Genomic DNA, 20,731 nt, shown 5'->3' with positions numbered 1-20,731 from the left:
TCGAGGACCGGGCTGGTGGAGCTGTGTTAATGTTTAAAGGGTCTGTTGACCCAAAATAACAAATAAATCCCACATTTTCTCACTCAGCCCTGTTGGTGTCTACCCACACAAACAGCAATTGGTGAAAATTGATTAATTAAGCGATTTTACACAGGAGGGTGTGATTTAATATCATTTGTGGCACGACACTGATGCAGTCAGGAAGTTGTCGAATGCTGCAGCTTTGTCAGTAATATAAGCACTGACACTGACGCAAAAACCCACCTTTCACAGCAGTATGACACTGACGGGCGACATCACTTTGTTACACAGCTGGACAAACTTTTGAGGTGTTATGATGTGCTGTCCAGGGGTGTAAATATAGACAGTGCAGGCAGTGCACTGCCTGCACTGTCTGGAATGAAAACTTTGGTTTTGTTTGCAATTTTTTTAAAAGTAAGTAGTGTTGTAATTCAAATTGACCGAATATACTGGTTGAAATACTGAGAGTTTAGTCTGCCCGTGCCTAGGATTTGTCTTTAAACACAGTTAAGCCCCGTTTCCTCCAAACCCTTTCAGTCCAGTACCTTTGGAACCAACAGTAACCCTTCAGACATGGTACCTAGACCCTCAGTCTGTTTAGCGTTTCCACCACAGACAGTCCTCTTAAATGTGGGCGGGGTTGTTGTCACTCACTGCTCCGTCCAGCACAGCAGATGGAAGTCTGCACCTGGTTTATCGTCCACAGAACGAGGCTGCACGCCCACATTTTCAGAACAAAATTAGTCTGAGTGGGCGGAAGTTTGCTGCGGAACGAGCCACCCGCTGAAGTACCGCCCTACCACCTCTGGTTGTGTAGCAGTTTTCAACACATCCTTTACTAACTTTTGCGGTGTTTGATCTTGTGGGGATGTAGCCATTTTTCTGCCATGGTTCGCGCCCTGTAGGCAATATTTTTGTGCGCGTGTTACACCAAAACCTATTTCCCCCCGGCAATATTTTTGCAAGCGCACCGTTGCTGTGGCAACCCTAACCCAGAACGATTGTGATTGGTTGAAAGTCATACAAGCAGCCAGGGCGTTTTTTTCTCCAATCTTAAAGTGAGAGTCGGCGCAGCGAGACTAGAACAAAATAGAACAGGCTGCAGTGAGAGTCTCTCTCCATGGGATATATAAAAATAGCAGCTTTGTGCATTTAGTCCTTCTCAGGCAAGCTCGGGGGTTTAGTGTTGCTGTAGCCCACAGGAAGTGAGGATTAGAATATATGACCTTCACATGATCCGCTCCAAATGAATCTATATTTTTAAAGTCATTACTAAAAGTGTGTGTCATATAGAAACTAAAGTGATGGTCAAAGTTGTCACAGTGAAATTTAAGGTGTGCTGATGGATTCACGTCATCAACTCATGCATTGAGTAACATTACAAGTTAACGTTCCACCTTAAAAGTTGCCGGCAGTCGGCCCAGTGAATGAATTTTTTTTTCTCTTTCATTTTATAGTTGTAGTTTACTGATGTATGAACAGAGGTTACATAAAACCAGAGTGAGCGTCCTCTACTGACCAATCAGACTGCAGGGTTTCTAGCTCCACCTTTTAGTACCAGATCTGTGTGCTAGGTACCCCAACAGAGGGGGGACCAAACATGGGGACGCTAAGGAACGCTTCTGTTGGTACCATCCACAACTTTTCACTGTGGAAACAGAAAAAAAGCGTATCAAACTGAACCGTACTGCTCGGTGGAAACGGGGCTTCAGAGTCATGTGAGTGACTGCTTATGCTGATATCCTTCTCCAGGAATCGAAAATAAGACTTCCAAAAAGAAAAGAAAGAAAGCTGACTTTGTAAGAATAAATGAATAAACTTAAAAGTTGTGTGAGAGACATGGATCTCCAAAGAGGGAGCGAAGAGGGGCTCACAGATACCGCTCTTGCATATGGCCCAGAATTTGGTGCTGCACCCTTGATTATACTGCCTGAGCTCTGTGAGAGTTTCTGTGAGAGAATGGGTGTTTTTATGTTTTTTGCCGTTGTTAAACACTGTCCCCTGTGACTTCAATTCATCAAGAATTTTATCTGTTACATTCATCAAAAACACGCAGGAAAAAATTGTTTCCTTCATGAATCCAACGTAACAGCGAGAAACTGATGTACTTAGGAGGGTGAAGTACTTATCACAGCAGTGAATAAAAGTCTTTATTCTACAGCAACGTGTCTCTCCAGAAACAATGTCCCGTGTAATTGGGATAATCCACAGTGAAGACTGTGAGGCGTTTTCACTGGAACTATTTACTTCTGAGGAAACGCTTCCAAAGAAATGTCTTTACAGAAATGTTTACTTCCACTGACCACTTACATGAAGTCTTGGACATTATTTTTAATGCAGGAAACTAAAAAACTATCTGATGTCTAACATTTAAAATCTGATGGTTTGTTGTTATCGAGGATTCTGAAAATTCAAAGAATCCTTGGATGTTTTTTCAGAATTGTATTTGGGTTGATTGTGTTTTTGTTGATGTGAAGCTGTGCCACAGTTTCAATCACAGGGCTCACTGTTGGTAATTTTTCAAGCTCATGTGAATTGCCCCCGCACTTTCACTAACTGTGGCCCATGGGTTTGTTTAATCTTACGGGCTGGAAGTCCTGCTCCTGGGCAAAACACACTTCCTCTGTGGAAAGAGGTGTGACGGAGGAGCTTGTTTAAAGAGGTACAGCTTGGTTTGGTGTCATAAAACAGCTGTAAACAAACTGCAAAAGTATAAACATTCAATTTAAAACAAGGTCATAGTGTTATATCAACTTAATGACAAATTTTAGTCTTTCTCTTAATGGGTTTAAATCCTTTTTACATGGCTTCTATGCTCTTCCATGTACTCCATATGAAAGTAATGTAAAAGAGACAGAAATACTTGTCCTCCTTGACTTTAGTGCAGCTTTCGACACCATTGTTCATCCTCCTACACTGGCTCCATAACCATCTGAACGTTTCAGGTACCGTTCAAGTCACAGCGAGTGCTGGACGGAGCAGTGAGTGACAACAACCCCGCCCACATTTAAGAGGACTGTCTGTGGTGGAAACACTAAACAGACGAGGGTCTAGGGACCATGTCTGAAGGGTTACTGTTGGTTCCAAAGGTACTGGACTGAAAGGGTTTGGTGGAAACTGAGCTTATGTGTCCCTGGGTGAGTCGTTATCTTCTAAAATTGAGGTCAGTTGTGTCCCCCAGGGGTCCATTCTGGGACCCACTCTTTTTAACTCTTTCCCAACCATTGACGAGATATTCCTGCAATCCATGTTTTCACTGCTATAAGAGGGGACACTGTTACACATCTTGTGAAATAGAACAGCATTGCCGTGTCCAGAAACAAACGAAGAAGAAGATCCGCTGGAAACCAGAGGAAGATTTGGCAGCTGATTTGGATGAAGAAGCAAACGAGTTTGGTGGGACGAAACACGTGTGTGGTTGTGCTGCTGCCGTGGTCCTGCCTGATGCCTCTTCCTGCTGCTGCTGTTATCATTAGTCATACTTCTACTGTTATTATACACATATGATTATTGTCAAATACATATACTATCAGATATTAATATATACTTTCAACATAGCCATAATAAGAATTATAATATTACTTAAATTAATGTTGTTGTAAGCTACTGTCATTACTGTCTGTCCTGCATCTCTCTCTGTCTCTCTTTCTGTCTCATTGTGTCATACAGATTACTGTTAATTTATCATGCTGATCTGTTCTGTACGACATCTATTGCACGTCTGTCCGTCCTGAAAGAGGGATCCCTCCTCAGTTGCTCTTTCTGAAGTTTGTAACTTGCTCATGCTTTTATTTCAAGCAGACTTGACTACTGTGACGTCTCGTTTTCAGGCCTCTTACAGAAACCTTTGAACAAACTGCAGATGATCCAAAATGCAGCAGCACGTCTGCTCACCAAGACTAAACACCGAGAACACTTTACTTCGGTTTCCTCGTCATTGGCTTCCTGTTCATCTTAGAATTTTCACATTTCACCTCGTGATGATAACGTTTCGAGCCTCCACTCTTCATCAGATCAGCGGAGGCTCGAAACGTGAAATAAATTCACTTAATAGGAGCCCTGCAGTGTGCGAGTCTTCTTCAATGTTCCAGTCACAGACTTTTTGAGCTCAGCAGCTGCACAATTTTGTTAATGGATGGGCGTGCTTTTCACTGCTTTGAAGCACTTTGAGTTGCACTTCCTGTATAAACTGTGCTATGCAAGTTATTATGATTATTATTATCAATCTGAGCTTATGTTGCTGCAGACCTGTCTCTTCACTCTTCATCCCAGTGATGAAATGAGTTGGAATATTTTGGTAACTGTTTAATGCACAGGTGTCATTCTGGCGAGCTCAGATAGTCCTGAAGGGTTCGATATGTTTGTCATGTTCACTGTTAAAATACCAGATCAGTTCATGGTCCACTAAACTAAGCTGACAAGTTGGACAGACACAAAATTTCACCCTAAAGCAAAATTCTTTCTTTCTCTTTAAAAGAGTTTGCAGTAACCAGACCGCAATAATATCTTTGTGCAAGTTTCTACATGTGGCAGTTAACATGTGAGCAGGGGTGTCAGAGTGGGACTGAATGTCCAACTGGAGGGGAGCACACCATCTGTTTTTAAAGCCTGTCCTCAAACACATGTTTATTCTCTGGCTTTTAACTCACAGAGCATTGCCTTTTATGTTATTGTACTTTTGTCTTTATTTTATTTTTCTTTTAATCATCTTTGTGTTTTCCTTTTTTATGTAGTCTCTGTTTTCTCTGCATTATTAATTAAATTAGATTTTTTTATTCTTTCCTTTTCTTTTCTTTAATTTATTTATAAATATATTTATAAATATATTTGTGCTCTGTGTTTTCCCTGTTTTAGTTTTTATTTAATTGAATTTGATTTAATTTAGTTAAATTTTATCTTATTTTATGTATTGTTTTTATCGTCTTAGTATAAAACTGTGTTTGGTCTCTGTGTTTTCCCTGTGTTATTAATTAAATTTTATTTTTTTATTCTTTACTTTTCTTGTCTTTCTTTCTTTATCCCTGTTTTTTTAAAATCTTATTTTATTTAATTTTATTTTTGTAAATCATCTTTGTGTTTTCCCTGTGTTATTATTTTATTTTATTTTCTCAGTCATCTTTGTGTTTTACTTTTTTATATAGTCTCTGTGTTTTCCCTGTTATTTTATTTTATTATATATTTATTTTATTTTGTTTTATTTTTTAAAACAGCGCCCCCTCTGGTCTGCGACGTCACTGCGTGTGACGTCAGCAGGTGTCTCCTTCAGGTGAAACTAATTAAATTAATATTAATTAATGCGAGCTGAAGACTGTTACCTCCGTGAAGACCTTTGAAGTTAAGTCAGAGTTAAACTGTCAAAAACAAACTAACGTTTATAAAGTCGTAGAAGCTAAATAACCGGAATTAGATCGTGTTTCTTTGATATTAGTTGTAAGTTAGTGATTTTGTGAGATGCTAACAGTAGCTAACGTTAGCTAGCAGCAGCCATGGAAGATGGAGACAACAACTATCCTGGGAAACTATATGACGTGGATTTCAATCACTACACTTCAATTAAGGTAAGAATGTCTCTTCCTTCTGACAAATGTGACCCAACATGTCTGTCTCTTTGTCTGTGGCTCCTGTGGCTTTGCTGGAGGCTAAATGCTGCTGTGGCGCCGTCTATTTCCTGGCTGTTTATCGGTTGATGTTATGGGGTCAGTTAGATGTTGAAGTGTGTCCAGGCCTGTCTGTATGTTTTAAAGCTGCTCTGTCAGTTTCTACACACAGTCAGCAGGGACACAGTCTGAACGCATTTACACACTTTACTTTTCTCAGTATTGAAGCTGTTTATTGTCAATGATGTGTTGTTGTAATGTTGAAGTCTGAAGGCTTTTGTCTCTAAGCTGGACTGTGCCATCACTTTTAACTGGTTATTGAATATTGTAGGCCTTTTATTTTCTGTGTATGACATGAACCACACATGAGAGTGGTGTGTAAGTCATGCATGTTAAACCGCACATGCATTAGTAACCTTTAAAGGTCCTGTATACTGCAGAGTCAGATTTTCATGTCTCTGTAAAAAGAGAGCAGATATTGGTGCGATAGATACACCGTGAAAGTATCAAAATGCTCAGTCCACACTAATGTTGCACGGTATACCGGTACTAAAATAGTACCGCGGAACTAGAGTATTCCAAACGGTACTATACTGCATTTGGAAAATACTGGTACTTTGAAGTTGATTCAGTTCATTAATTTAGTTAATTTATTTTACTCATTTATGCACACAAACGCCTTCCTTGTTCCTATTGGAGCACAGATTGCGCAAGTGGTGTGTATGACAACACCTGTATCAACATTCGCAGCTGGCCCACGTGAAAAAAGGCAAGAGAAAGTCTGAATCGCAAAGGGAGACAACACAAACTTGGTGGAACATTTGAGTTACCAAACCGTGACGTCCGTACTGAGGTACTTACCGAACCATGTTTTTTTTGGTTACACCCCTACTATTTATTGTTCTAAAGGTTTGTATCCAAAAGGACTTTTCCTTAGGAAAAGAGTATCGAAAAGTATTGAAATCCATATTGGTATTGGTACCGAAACAAAGATTTTGGTATCGTGACAACACTAGTCCACACAGTGTGTACTCAGAAACTGTCTTTAAAAGAGCCGTCAGGATTTCTGTGAATTTGTGATGTCACAACTATACCGTAAAGATCGTTGCGCTAATAATAATCACTTCCAGGTAGAAAACTAGCAGTTGATTACAGCTGCAGCGATATGTAAAATTGGCAAGCTTGTTTATTTCTGTTGTCATTTTCAGTCGTAACTGTAACACTTAAAGATATTCAGTTTAAACATGGTGGTCCGACCGATCTGACGTCTCTGTTGTGTTGAATTTTATGTATTTTGTTGCTTTGCTATCATGTTTGATGAATCATATCTGCCTGCGCAGAAGCTAAACAATGTCCTGCTGTGGACAGGGCTGCAGCCAAAATGTTTTCTGGCTACCTAAAAAGATCTATATCTTTGTAAGTGTATGCTATATTTAGAATATTTTTTCTGCTTTAGCTTACACTTGGAGGCAGCGGTTGATGATGGTTAGAGCACTCGTCTTCCATGCGGAAGATCCAGGGTTTGAATCCTGCTGGGGTCGACGGTCGCAAGAGGCTCCCACCGCCGAATCAAATGGGATCAGGTTCCTTATGGAGGCTTCGGGATAAGAAAGTAACTCTGGAATCTGAGGTAAGTTCTCAGTGAATGCGCCTCTCAAGCCAATCGTAGATGCTAAGGTAAAACAGTGAAAATACTGTCAATATAATGTACACTTAAACTGGTATTAGATGGCTAAAATACATTTAGTTGCTGACCATGTCCACAGCTTGAATTTGCAAGTCCTGGGATGGCGAAGGCATGGCCTACCTTACTCTGTCTTACTCTGCCTCTGACTGGCTTATCCTAACATTTTTACCCTTATCCTAACCAATCCCAGTCCTCTTGCCTAAACCTAGCCAATACAGCCGATGAAGGCGATGAGTACTCATAGGAGGAGCTCATAGGAGCCTAGGATTTGCAAATTTGTGTCCAAACTGGTGGCGTGCCAACTGACATCTACTGTATGTAATATACCATTTACAGAAAAGTACCTCATGCAACCCCAATTAATAAAATCTAAAATAACCCTAACAAATAGTTGATTTAAGGACTTTTGCATTGTTTGGCTTTTACATATAAATTTCTCCTCAGGCTAGTTCTTTCATATGTACGTTATTAGCTTTTTAAGTAGAAAGGACTGATGAGAGGAACCAGGGACAGAAATCCTACACTCTACATCTGTGTTATTAGTTTCATGTTGCCGTAATCTGTTAATGTTTTAGCATTGCTCCTGACCTTGACAAATAAACTAATAGATAAAACAAATTTATGTTTTGAAACCAAAATTAGTATGGCCTGTGCTCACAAAATATTTCACAGATGTTGGTCCCTGAGGTCAGAAAAGAACCAGGCAAAGAAGCTTTTAATACGCTGCCCGGTCTTCCTGGAATAATGCTCAGAAGGACCAGAAGTTGTCAGACTTAATCAAGTGCTACGGGGGAATGTAAGTCAGTTTTAATAGATTGAGGAAACAGCAGACCTGCACAGTGTAATTGCTCCCAGAGGGAAACTGTGTGAGTTCATTCATGGCCCAGATCACAGAGAGGCGTTTGTAGGTTGCAGAATGTGAGGCACACTGCATTGCCTGGAAAAAATTGCCAGGCAACCACCCCATCACCTCCATACCCTAACCCTCCTGTTTAATCAGTCTACAGTTTATTGGTCTGTTTTTATTGTATTTATCCTGCAGTAATCAGTGTGTAGTTGCTGCCATGTTGAGGCAGAGGGTACTGTCTGTAGCTCTGGTTGAGGGTGAGAGGCTGTCAGCAGATAAACAGAGATCTGTGTGGGTACATGAGACCCTAAAAAAGAGGCTGGATCATGGGGAGTACCTCCAGTTGGTCCAGGAGCTTCTCCTCCATGATGGACGTTTCAAGTACTGCAGCTTTATGCTTCCACGCCTGCTGTTTTCTATTGAGATGGTGCTAACTGTGGTGTGTAAAGTCGTATAGCTCTGGGTATCCAGCAACCACTACCACCAGTTTCTCCTCCATTGTTTACCAACTGTAAACTTGTTGTCGTGACCACCACAGAAGGCCCGCCTCTCAAATCATCTGATTGGACAATGGGAAATAAGCGAAGATGACATGGGGCACTTTTCTGCTCTGAGTTGAAGTTTTTTCAACCAGAGGAGTTCAGAGCGCTCCAGCAAAAACACCAGGCGCCTAGAGCACAGAAGCATGACGCATGTAGCAACGCAAAACCAGCGAGCAAAAAGCTTCATTCTCGTTAAAAACAATTACAAAAACCTGCACTCAGCTGCTAAAACACTTTCTGTGTGATCTGGGCGTTAGTAGGGGTGAAATGATTCATCGATCTGGATCTATATATCGATTAAATGATCAGTGATCCAATATCGTTGGTGCAAAGTGAAAACATTGACCTATATAATCATTTTTTGCTTTTATTTTGAAATTCTGTGTAACTGTCAAACAGCAGCAGGCAGATGGCAAATAGCCGAGAGAAAGACAAAGACCATAACGTTATTTACTCAGGGATAAATCAGCAGTGAGGAACTATTTTGGATTTCAGAGAAAATACAATTCAACAGACAGAGCACATGCTGGATGTAAACAAAGCTGTTTGGAGAAACAACACGACGTAATGTTAGTTCCCTGGATGGCGTCTCACTCTGCTAACTTCTCACTGCAGCAACAACAGCTTCAACAATGTCCATATGAAAAACCGTGCATGTAGGCTGAAATCCAATCGAGCTGTTCTGTCGGGAGACGGGGAGACTTAAAACAACAGTAAGGAAGAAAAATATTGACGTTACATGTCATTTGTTAAGATATGAGAAAAGGAAAAAAGTCTGCTAGCCGCTAGGCTAATGTAAACACGCTTAAGCTAATAATGTGTGACTAGTGAAAATCAAATGTTCTGTCTGTGAACCCTGACAGTTGTTACTGAGCTGGGTTTCATACTGTTGGTAAAGGATCTTGTTGTTTCATGTCTGTTTGGAGAAGTTTATCTTCAGGTAAGACACATAGTCCTGAAATGTTCAGAAACAGATGATTGTTTGGGTTGAAATGAAAACATTTCTCTCAGAAAGGTCTCTCTGACAAAAAGTCCTGAAGATGAACTTATCTCATGTGCTGAAGGGGTGGCGGCTTCCTCTGTGACAGACTGTGTTAAATGGGCAGATAATATTGTCTCATATTGATCACAGGCCCCTGAATCGTATCAAATTTAGCTACAAATTCCTGTCATGATGCCACCTTTGCATTTTACACAGAACCAAACAACAGCAGCTTCATGTCGCTCCAGTGTGTTATTTCAGACAGCATGCTGGCATCAGGCAATCAAAAGAGGCGTGACAGATTTGACATGTAACATAACAGCGTCAGCTTCGAGTGTGACATGTAACAAACGTGTCAGCAGCGTTTTCTAAACAATTAACAATGGCATAACATATAACAATAATTTACGGTTCCTGTTATATGGCGGCTGATCTCGTCCTCTGCTCAGAGAGTAAGGAGCTCCTGCACCTCATTTTCACTATTTTCGCCCGCTGTTCTTCTTTGAGTTAGCTGCTAATTGCTATCAGCTACTTTTTAAATCTCTCATGGTGGGTTGCACACATAACACGTTGTCAAAACATCACACTTTTGCTGCTCATGATCCCGTCCTGCTGGCTGTCCCATTGATACAGAAATTGTTTTGGTGCCATTACTGTCTCCGATGTCGGCTGAAAGATGAAACAACTCTGTCCCTTCATTTCATTATTGCACCTTTTTATAACCATTTAAATTCTTAACACCAGCCACATTAATACTGTTTATCTAAACCACATTCAAATGCTAAAACCTTTTCTAAACACTCAAACAGCCCTTTGGAGATTTCCCCAGGCTCCTCAGTGTAAATACAAATATACTCAGCAGGATCATGATTTAAACAGCGTCTCTGTTTTTTACTACATGACAAGTAGCTATGATAAAGTCTAGTTGGTGCACTACACTGTGAGGTGTGCTGATATAGAAAGATCATCCCCTTTAACAATCATAAAGATAGAAGAGCGGTAGCAGACACAAAATGCTGAGTTTACAGAAAGCAGAACAATGCTCAGTCTTGTCTCGAATAGAGGAAGTACTTATCTCTTAGACAAGAGAAAGTCCTGTTGTTGTGTTTTGATATCATCTTATCAGTGTCTCCATCTGTAGTAAATGTCTTTGCAGACGGCCTTTATTATTAGCATTTGGTAAAAAATAAATCTGTCTGAAACTGTGGCATGTTGCAGTTAAATGGTTTCATGTGATTCAGACACAGACTGTTGGGCACCATGTGTGTTCACTGACATTACACTGTGCATAGTGCGCATTTCCCTCCAGGACTCGAGGCAGATGTTGTGTCAAAGTGCTGACATACATGAGGCCATCTTCACTGTGTGACTGAGGAGGTAACAGAAGCATGAATATGAAACTCTCACCTGTCATCACGTACTGTAAGATGAAAGAGTGAGAGGAAAACTTGTCTGACTCTGTGTTTCGTTCACATCATTAATATTTTCCCAAGAAAGTGCTTGTTATAAATCAAGTGTCTGCGGGCGTGCACCTCCGTTAGTATCGTCTCAGTGGATACTCTTTGAAGACGCTCCGGTGGGATTCTGCTGACATCTGCAAGAAAATGTATAATAACAGCTCAGTGTTTAGCTGTGAGCATCTTTGTCTTTGATTGTCACAATCTTCTTCATCTTCAGTTGTCTTTATGCAGGAACAGTTCATACACACCTATGTGCGTGTTGAATTCTGATGAATGTGCTTTTCTCTGCGCTGCACAGATATCCTTGTTCTTTTCTCTGCTGTTATCTGATCATCAGTGTCAGTACATCCTCAGGGCTGCAACCAACTTATTTTCATTGTATGCTGATTTGTTTTTTTACAACAGTGAAAAATGCCCATTATGATTTTTCCAGAGATTAACTCATAATATCTTTAAACTGTTTGTTTTGTTGGACCTACGCTCCAAAACCCAAAGTTACTCAATCAATATTAAGTGCTTTTGAGCAGAGGCCTATTTCACTAAAGCTCAGAAATCCAGGATAATGGATATAGCAAGGCTTGTCCTCGTCTTGTCTGTGCGTCCTGGCTTTGTCTGTTTAACATTGGCTTATCCAGGCTGAGGAGGGAGGTGCGACTAGGTGAAGCCAGGTGCAAGTAATTTGGCTAACTGTGCATTCATGGCTTTCTTCTACAGAACATGAGGTCGATCACAGATTTACTGATGTTGAAACAGAACAGTGCTGAATACTTAACACTCAGCGAGCAACAGCAAATAATGGGAGCTTACAAAGAAGCAAACGCACACGGCAGTTGTAATAAAACGGTGAGAAGAAGCATGCAGATTGTAGCGGACCGACTGAATGCTCAAGTAACCTAAAAATGTACATTAACTATTATAGCAATGTTAGTATAGACCTGGGGTCGTCAATCTGTGGCTCTGGAACCACATGTGGCACTTTAGCCCCTCTCCATTAGCTCTCTGTGACTTTGACCAAAAAAAAAATATATATTATTATTAATTTCAATCTATCTCTTACAGGCCAAAAGAAATTCGTACATTCTCCAACTGTAAAAATGTGAACCCTATATACAGAGTAAAAAAAAAGGCTATGTTACCTTCATTGCAAGGCTCAGATATGTTTTGTGTCTCCACACAGATTTTTTTAAAAAAAATAATGACTCTTTTGAAGGTAAAGGTTGTCGACTTCTGTCCCAGTCCATCTTTTATTCCTGAGACAGGTAATGCAACACAATGAATAATAAAACACAATGAAGGCAATGGTGATGTTACAGGCCCTGTCTGGCCCTCAGGTGGTGACGGCACAGGAAACAGGACTTAAAAAAGCTGAATTAATTTAATTAAGCCTGGCTCTTTGCCTGGGCTGGTGCAGGGTAGCTGCGCAGAAAGAATTTCCATGGTAAAGTATGTGGTGTTGCTTTTGTGAAAACAACGTCACGGCAAGATTCAGTGAGATTAACTGGGAAATCCCAGCTTTATCTTTATCTGCTATCTTGGTTCCATGAAACAGACCCCAGGCATGTTCTTGCTTATATGAATATAAAAAATAGTTTTGATAAGATAACAAGAAATAAAAGTAAATAGTAGAGTAATGAAGAAAAAACTAAATAAAAAATGTAATAAATGAATGAAAACTTTTTATTCTTTGAGCCATCATTTAGGATGTGCAGGAGTCCTGCTGTAGGTCTGGTCTCTCACAGCATGTTCAGAGATCTTTGTCTTTGCGTTTCGGTGTGAAGTCTACCACCTCTGGTCAGACGGAGCCGAGCACCCAGGTGGCAAACTCAGCTTTAAAGAGGACAACACGATGTGTGTTAGCACAAGATCTTACAGGTCCTTTTGGTTGGTGGGCTTCACTGACAACTGAGTGATGTATTGTCTGCCCTCCCAAAATAAGCTGATCTGCCTTGTTTGCGGTGCGACTCATCGATGTGCTGCCAACGCGCCAGGGTCAGAGGGAGCAGGCCGAGTAAATAAACAACAGTGGCCTTTCACTGTTCAAGCAGAACTACTGTTTGATGGTTGCTGGGAAACTGGATGGCCGACTGCCAGCCAGCTACTTTGAGTTTGATCCTCTAACCTGCAGCGACCTGAGCAGGTTTGTGTTAGCAGTGTCAGGTCAGGCTTGAATTGGATGTGGTTAAAGGTACAGAGTTCCCACAGTCGTGAAATTCCTGGAAAGGTTATGAAATTACAGAAACTGTTTTCCAGGCTTGGGAAGTGTTTGGAACATGAGCAGAATGTTTTGGATCAGTTTTAAATATAAAAATTTATTCTAAAGCTCAGTTCAAACAAAGATTCGCAACGAGACGAGTTGTAACAGGAACTACTGTCAACGCTCCGTTCTGCATCGTTGTAAAAAGCTGCTGGTTCACAGGAAGTGACCACCATGAGACGGTGTATCATCTCTAGTCAACAACTCTCTGTACTGCTGATCTGTCTTTGACTTGATCAGCGGACTTCACTGAAAGCTGATTGGCTGTTGAAACTTGCTGCTTTGCGTGCTTTAAAACCAGCCGCCAGCCATTTGACCAGCTGAGTGTCAGGTGACACCATCAGCCGGCTTGAGTCGAGCTCAGACCGGCCAGTTCACACCGTTGACACTTTTCTCTGCAACGTTCGAAAATGGTTTTGTCTCGCGCAATCTTTGGTCTGAACTGGACTTAAGATGCATTGTGATTCTCTCCTGAAAGATTTATGTGTCGATGCAGAAAAGGTAATATTCGGAAATTAAAAATCGGTGAAATGTAACAGATGTAAATGGGCATTGTGTTGACATACTAAGTGAGGCTACTTCTTGAGTTCTGGTGATGACTGACTGCGTGATAGATACAACCTGACCGCTGCCCCCTGGCTTAAAGTGTATGGAAACACTTTGACTTCTGTGATAAACTCAAGTTGTGTATTATTTTGTAAAATATTTTGGGAACACAACAAACATGAGAAACTATTTCCTGTTTCCACGTGGAGAAAAAACTATCAGCTATTTGCTGCCAAACAAAGAACAATCAAACAAGTGATATCAGAGCTTCCATGAGATAAATAATAGGAACAGTAACAGTAAATGTGTTGGCAAATAAAACCTTCCAGGTGACGCAACTCTTCTGTTTGTTACTGCTGTTGTATCAGATAATGGAAGTACTTCCATTTATTTTAGATAATGGATAATTACAAATACGCTGTGTTTTAAGAATAGCAAGTAGTCACACAGTGAGGAAAAATACTCATGTATAGAAATCGAAATTTTGATGCACAAAAGTTGTTTTAAATTTGCATGGTAACCCTTTGAATCTAATCGTGAGGTGTGGAGAGATTCCCACTCTGAACTTGAATAAGCAGCCTCCATACAAACGATAAACTCCTCTTAATCACCTGCTATAAATCATCCTGAGAGGACTGTTCCTCTTATTTCATCACTCATCAACTCTTGAACTTGTCATCACTTTATTATTTTCTCACACTGAACATTGTGTCATTTCTTCAGTGCTCATTTCTGTGGTATTTCTGCGATGCAGACAGTTCTTCTGTCAGTCACACACCGTGGGTGTCGAATCCTCTTCCTCTCACTTCCTGTCGACACCTCCGTAGGCAGCAGTTCTTTTTGTTTGTCCACCCGCAGTGGCTGCAATCCAATTATTTTCCTGTGATGTTTTCTCAATCACACATTGAGACAAACAAAACTTTGATTAATTCAAATGACAAAGCTTTGAATACTTATGATAACATTTATAAGTATAATTATTATTTAATCAAGGTTACTTCTGCCTCACATTAATAAAGATAAGACAGAGCTCACGCCAGAACAATAAAATACCTGCAATAATTTTACAACCCCTGAAAAATGTGTTTTGAAATGAATTAGGCTAAAAACAGACGAGGCAAAGAAAAAAATTAGTTTATAAAAATTATTCCTGTCAAGCAAGTTGAAATTGAATCATGCTGTTCTGGGCGTTGCAGGACGAGACAGCAAACACCACGTCTTTAGTCTTAAGGCTCAGTTATTGTTGCTTTATGTACGAAAATAGATTTGTCTGTTTCAAACATTGTAAACGTCACTGCCCTCATACTTCCACGCAAACTTCATGGTGGCATGGATACAGCCAATAGGTGACACGAAAAGGGCGGAGTCAAAAGTTTCACACAACAACGAACAAGGTGACGGTGGAGGATGTTGTAATGTTCCACCTTTAAATGGAGGCAGAGTTGAAGATGGTGGTGGTCTGTGAGGACATTATATACATCCCAACATGTGCACGGAGAATTCTTTTTACTGAATTACTGTTTTATTCTGTTCCACCATTAATGACGTTTGTTCGTCGTCTCCTACAGTTGTATCTCGCTTGAACTACACCACACTGCCTCCATGATCTCCGGTGGTTCTGCTCTGTTCAGTCAGTATCTGTGTGCTTTCAGAAAACGGACACAAATATGAATGGCATGAACGTAGAGATCCTGTTTGTGATATTCATAGACAGGATCTCAAGATGCAGCAGGGGAGGAAGTGATCCGGTTTGGGGACCTCAGAATTGCGGCTTCTGCAGTGATGCGGGTGCTGTGCCGGACTGTCACGGTGAAGAGGGAGCTGAGCCGGAAGGCCGTCCCAGCCCTCACCTATGGTCATGAGCTCTGGGTAGTGACCAAAAGAATGAGATCACAGATACAAGCGGCTGAAATGAGTTTCCTCTGTAGGGTGTCTGGGCTCAGCCTTAGAGATAGGGGAAGGAGTCAGACATCTTGAGGGAGCTCGGAGTAGAGCCACTGTAGAAAGGGGTCATTTGAAGTGGTTTGGCATCTGATCAGGATCCTCCTGGGCGCCTCCTGCTGGAGGTGTTCCAGGCACGTCCCACTGGTAGGAGGCCCCGGGGCAGACCCAGAACACACTGGAGGGATTACATATCTCATCTGATCTGGGAACACCCTGGTGTCCCCCAGGAGGAGCTGGAAAGTGTCACTGGGGAGAGGGACGTCTGGGGTGCTTTGCAGCCGCCGTGACCCAGCCCCAGATAAGAGGGTGAAAATGGATGGATGGCTGTAGAGTATGGAGAGAAGGTTTCATTTGTTTCTGTATCTAACATTGAGCAGATATGACCCCTCATGGCCAAAAGTATGTGGACACATTTTTGTTCACTTCTGGTCTTCGGGGCTGTTGTCTTTGTTCCAGCTGGACCTCTCCGCTCCAGTCAAGGCAATGATTCAATAAAAGGCAACGATTAAAAAAATCTAATAACTAATTTAGGGTGGAGGGAGGGTCATGCATTTTCCACCAGTCACTCAGGGAGGCTCAAGAAAAAATACCTGGAACTTGGGGAGGATCGAAATAAGAATAAAAACGAAGTCACACCCCAGCCACCACCTTTCTCTGATACATAAAAAACAGTCCCTAATTAAAACGTATTTACAATAATAATGAAAACTATTTGTCCTGTGGTAGTGCACATTTTCAACAGCTTCAGTGGTCTGTGTGTCAGTTCGCTGTTGGAAGGAAAAGAGAGTGAGACAGTAGAATCGATGCGCAAAATGAGCATTGAAACCATTTCAAATATGAAGGATCAATACGTATTAATAAATTGATATTTTGGTTAACACTAGTGCAAACTGTGTACTTTAAAATTAATAAGTAGAATTTTAAAGTTTATTGTAGCATCGACTAGAAACCATTTCAAAGGGCTAAAACGCCATGCTACATAAAGTTATGTGATCTCTCATTTGTGTTTTGCAGTAGCATGCTTTGCTGCTCTGACGGGTAAATATAGTTACAATAATCAAAGATAAAAAGAAAAAGAATTTCTCAAAGTCAGAAGATTCTCAAAAAAACAACTAATCTTTTAACTATTTTAATTTAATAAAGACATTACTTACATTACATAACTTATTTAATTACTTTGTGTAAACTGTTTATACTGAAGCAGTGGTTGAACTGGTTTCAGTGCTCCGTGGTGCAGAGCAGTGTCGGTCTCTGTGAGAGGTGCAGCAGTGAAGAAATGATATGTGCTGTAGTTCAGGCTGAAAGATGCTGGGTTAGAGCTCAGATTCCTGCTGGGCCTCCAAGTCCACACAGCCTTAAAGGTTTCTGAGGTAGATTGTCTTATCTGGACATGAATCAGCAGCCATGTTTACATGCACAGTAATATTCTACTATCATTCCAGATATGACAGTGTTCTGAATATGATGCAGGTAATCAGCACGTCCTGTTTTAAATATTCCGAATAGGCCTTTTTCTGAATTTAGCAATCCAAAGTGTGGGATCATTTTGAGAAGGTGAAGGACGAACCCAAGGTGATATGTAAACTCATCTTCATTGGTCGACTACAAACATGACGTATCATCTGAAACATGGAAGTAGCTACATGCCCATTAGCCCACAGCGTCATTAACAGGCGGCTCGCTCAGTGTGTGACGTGCACTTGGAGATAAAATATAGGCCTATATTAATGAAGGTTCATTAGTACGGTTTTGTATTTCTCTGTAATGTAGCACAGTGTTAACAATGTTACTGATACTATTCTTTCTCACACCTTCAACTCAAACCACCAAAATATATCATGTAATCATTACATTCATATCAGAAACATGCAGGAGACTAGTCCACTGATGGACCCTGATGATGACTATTGGTCCACTAGGAAAATTCTCCAGAGCAGCCCTACATTTATGCAGTACATTCTGAATTGTCTCCATTGGGGTTGTTGCCACAGTTTTCAACACATGGCCTCTTGTGCGTTTACGGTCAATTCTGTCCGCTGTACACAAACCAACTCGCCAGCAGTTTTTCAGGCTGGTGTAGAGACGTATGAAAAGCCCAGATTTCTGGTTGGAAGTTGACACGTTTACTTTAAAACATCACGAAAGACGTGGACAACAGGTTTTTGATATATGCAAATTTGACGTGTGTTCACACGAACCAACAAGTCGCCGCAGGTGAAAACATCCTGTTTGGATGCAAAATGACAAGCAGCTCCAGCCGTGCTCCTGTTCTGTATTTTGACTATGTCAATGACATGTTTGGGCATGTTAAGCAGCAAAGTTAGTGGAATATTCATGTAAACGGTTTAGTAGGAATATTGTCTTTTCCATTATTCCATTATTCTTAGGGGAAAACTGACCATTTTCTGCTTCTCAGTGTCAGCATTTGTCTTACAAAGTAGTCATTTGTGCCCTTAAATTAATAGTTTTAACCCAGGTGAAGCACTCATGTCTGTGATTTTACTCACCAGGAATTTGTTACTATTATGGGATTTATCAGAAGCAGTGAAGTTGTGCCAGAGTTGTGTTCCACCTTCAGCTCTGTTCCTCCCCTCCTTCAGTCTTCTCCATTGAGACAAAGCAGAGACAGTGACTTTGAAAAGACGCCAGTAATTGTCGGTGTTTGTTGAATAGCTTCAGGCTCTCCATTAGACGTGCACAGACTTAAAAGCCACACAGCCGCCTGTTGTTGATAACATCTCAGACAAATATTTCCCCCCAGTTAATAAAAAGTCCATAAACTTTGCATATTTATTGTCTCTCAGGAATTTCTGCCATCCGCTCACACACTTGTATCAGAGAGCTGCAAGGTGCAACTGCAGATTTAATCTGAGCCGTGTTGTATTCTTCATCAGGGGCACACAGAGAGTAATTACTGAGAGGAGAGGAGAGTGATCCTGCATATCTAGGCCACGCTCGTCAGTCCATTATCCTTTAAGTCACGTGATCCTGTCAGACTGGGGCAGCTCCGTCTGAATCAAACATTTAATTTATTTCATTCCTACAAAAAAAAAAAACATGTCAGGAGCATAAAGCTGTTGATGATTGAAATTCTTAAGTCCCATATACCACCCAAAGTTAGAGTAGGAGCCCGGAGCATTTCCGTGTGAGAGGAGGATGCTCCGGTTGTTGAGTGATGGGCAGACACCCTTCGGCAGTTTTAACATTCCTAACAGTCATGCATTAGAAGCTCCAACTACAGAGTCATGGCATGATTTGCATACAGTACACAGATACGGCATGTGTGTGTCATCAGCTCAGGGTTTCACGCACAGCCGCTCTGCAGAATTTTGGTAAGCTTTGAACATACGAGACAGACAGTGTAGTTCATTAATAAATTTGATTTTCAGTCATGTTTACACATAATGTAATATTTGAAACTGCCAGAAAAGTTTTTATCAGCATAAATTTTGATAAAAGCCCCAACGATGATAACAGAATAACTAAACCAGAACCTCTTTGTCAGATTGGTGTAAAGTTCCTCTTCAAAGGTCCAGTGTGTCCATTTAGTGGCAGCTTCTGGTGACAACTGCAGATTTGCAACCAGCTGAAACTTCCTGGTTACAATTCCTTCATTGGAGCTGAATTATCTGCAGAGGTGTCTTCCTCTCGGAAACAAACAGACCATCTGATTTAAAAACACTGAATAAAGCTGTGTCCTGTAAAAAAACAAAAAAAAAATAAAACAAAACTGGTTTTCCACCGCTCTCATTGCAGAGGGGCAAATGTCCCTATCTAGAGCCAGTGTTTGGTTTATTCTTGGATACTGTAGAAACATGGCAGTGCAACACGGCAATCTCTGCAGATGAGTACCCTTTGTAGTTATAAACGTGTCATTTTATAGCCCCGTTTCCTCCAAACCCTTTCAGTCCAGTACCTCTGGAACCAACAGTGACCCTTCAGACATGGTACCTAGACCCTCGGCCTGTTCAGACAGTCCTCTTAAATGTGGGCGGGGTTGTTGTCACTCATTGCTCCGTCCAGCACTCGCTGTATTTCCTCATCAGCGGTGACACAGATGGAAGTCTGCACCTGGTTTATCGTCCACAGAACGAGGCTGCACGCCCACATTTTCAGAAGTCTCTCTCCATGGGATATTTAAAAATAGCAGCTTTGTGCATTTAGTCCTTCTCAGGCAAGCTCAGGGGTTTAGTGTTGCTGTAGCCCACAGGAAGTGAGGATTAGAATATATGACCTTCACATAATCTGCTCCAAATTAATATTTAAGTCATTTTTATGCCTCAGCACTGGCGATAGCCATATCATCATGTGTGACATCATCATGTTTTAATATCATATCTCAGGAACAGGAGGGCAGACGTTTGGTCAGATACTGAATCGGTGACTCTAATCTTGAAACTGTGCTGATTGTATAGATCTTCTGTGTGTGAAGCATCCATGTTTCACTGACATGGATGGAGACTGTCAGAGACACTGGACTAGTGGGCGGAGTCATACAGTTACTGGGCGGTGATTCTAGTTAGTTTGATTGTTTTGACCACCAATAACATCGCTTGGCTCCCACACGACTGAATTCACCATGTAATGTTAGCTACAGTAGCTGTATGGGTAGTCGACTTATCTAATGCTGATGGTAAGTTAGCAATTTAAATGAGCTATATGTAAGAAATCTAAAGCAAATAGTCGGAAAATCCTCCTAATATGTCACAGAGACTAAGGAATAATGTTCACACATAACATACTGATCTCACCGACAACAATAGTACAGCCAGAATATTCTCATTTAAAAAAAATTTTTTACGGTCCACAAATCACGTTTATGTTTGGAATTTGTGTTTTGGCCTGTTGCGC

The 20,731-nt window shown here is 41.0% G+C and overlaps 1 long non-coding RNA gene across 1 annotated transcript in view; it reads left to right on the top strand.

The window, feature by feature from the left end:
* The first annotated feature begins 5,296 nt into the window (after window positions 1-5,296).
* Window positions 5,297-20,731, top strand: part of LOC125886772 (uncharacterized) — a 65,527-nt gene continuing 50,092 nt past the window's right edge. The window contains exons 1-2 of the long non-coding RNA XR_007449092.1: window positions 5,297-5,579; window positions 7,075-7,248. This is a non-coding gene — a long non-coding RNA (uncharacterized LOC125886772). The remainder of the gene's footprint in view (window positions 5,580-7,074; window positions 7,249-20,731) is intronic.

The sequence above is a fragment of the Epinephelus fuscoguttatus genome, linkage group LG4 (assembly GCF_011397635.1).
Source record: "Epinephelus fuscoguttatus linkage group LG4, E.fuscoguttatus.final_Chr_v1".
Taxonomy (NCBI): domain Eukaryota; kingdom Metazoa; phylum Chordata; class Actinopteri; order Perciformes; family Serranidae; genus Epinephelus; species Epinephelus fuscoguttatus.
Note: the sequence above shows the minus strand (reverse complement) of the source record. Positions and strands in the feature narration are given on the sequence as shown.